This window comes from Myodes glareolus, chromosome 14, assembly GCF_982192425.1.
Source record: "Myodes glareolus chromosome 14, mMyoGla1.1, whole genome shotgun sequence".
Lineage (NCBI taxonomy): Eukaryota > Metazoa > Chordata > Mammalia > Rodentia > Cricetidae > Myodes > Myodes glareolus.
This window is the reverse complement of record NC_142039.1, coordinates 53193557-53194842: the sequence shown is the minus strand read 5'-3', so window position 1 is coordinate 53194842 and position 1286 is coordinate 53193557. Positions and strand designations below refer to the sequence as shown.

General features: G+C 45.0%; 1 pseudogene; it reads right to left on the bottom strand.

Annotated features, from left to right (window-relative positions):
• Positions 1-567: 567 nt before the first annotated feature.
• On the bottom strand, positions 568-1020 carry LOC125398056 (NADH dehydrogenase [ubiquinone] 1 beta subcomplex subunit 3 pseudogene; annotated as a pseudogene).
• Positions 1021-1286: the final 266 nt, after the last annotated feature.

Sequence of the window (1286 nt, the reverse complement as noted above, 5' to 3'; positions counted from 1 at the left end):
TTTGTTTTAATTTATATATTTTCATTTTGCCTTTTTTGGTTGCTTTTTCATTAGCTAGAACAAGAAACAGAGAGTGAAGGAACAAGAGAGAGAGAAAGAGGAAGTTGGGTGGATGGGGAGGTAAGAGGATCTAGGAGGAGTTGGGGGTGGAAAAATACAATCAGAATGTAGTGCATAAAAATTTTAAATAAAAATATTAAAAACAAAAATCCAACCAAGAAAAAAAAAGATTTTGTACTTTTCATTGTGGGTGTGTGCACATGAGTGCAGGTATTTACGGGAGTCAGAGGCGTAGAGTCCCTCAAGCTCCCTGGAGCCACAGCTGAGCATGGGTACTGGGAACTGAACCGGAGTCCTCTACATGACCACGACATGCTCTTAATCACTGGAGCATTTTTCCAGCCCCTTCATGCCCCTTCACTGCACAAGAGGTCATGTCAAGTGGTTGACTCCAACCATCTAGGCTGTGCAAGTGCACTCCGTGATAGGCATTCAATGACAAAGTCACCTGATATTATATTTCTTTTTTTTTTTTTACACAACAAAACAAAGTTTTTATTCTTCAAGGACAAACATTCAGCCAAGGACGCTAGAGAGAGGAAATCTTATTTTTATGAGCGAGGAGTCAGGAGATGATCCCAGGCGCTGCCTTCAGTGATGTTTCTTATCACCATTCTGGGAGGCCAGGAAATACTCAGACCCTACCGCGACCGCAAATGCAGCAAAACCCCACTTGAACCCTTTGAACAGCACACTCATGAAGGAGATGTTCTCTGCGAAGCCACCCATATATCGCCAAGCCTCATTGCGAGCCCATGGGTCCCTCAGCCCCCGGCAGCCAGCTTCCTCTGCACTGTATCTAGCGGTGTCCCTTCTATTTTCCACTGCGTGTGATCTGGAAGTACCAGTTTATCATGGTCATGCCCGTGCCCATGTTCGTGTCCGTGTCCATGCCCAGCAGCCATGTCTGACAGCAATCTGACCTCTCAGGACACTCAATATTCAACCTTCCAGACGGAGCCAACCCTGATATTATATTTCTTAGGACACTGCCCTGTCACATTCAGTGCAGGCTGCACATAGTGACCCTGGGTGGCATTTGTGCTCTTACAAATGCATGTCTTTCAAACCTGATGAAAATAAATCACAGGTTTTGTGTGGGTTAACCCTGAATGTTAGTTCTGGGTTTGTCTATAACCAGAAGTGTATGACTGAACATGGAAGACTTGCCCCAAACGTGGGCTGCATCTTATCATAAGCTGCAGTCCAGGACCGAATGAAAAGGA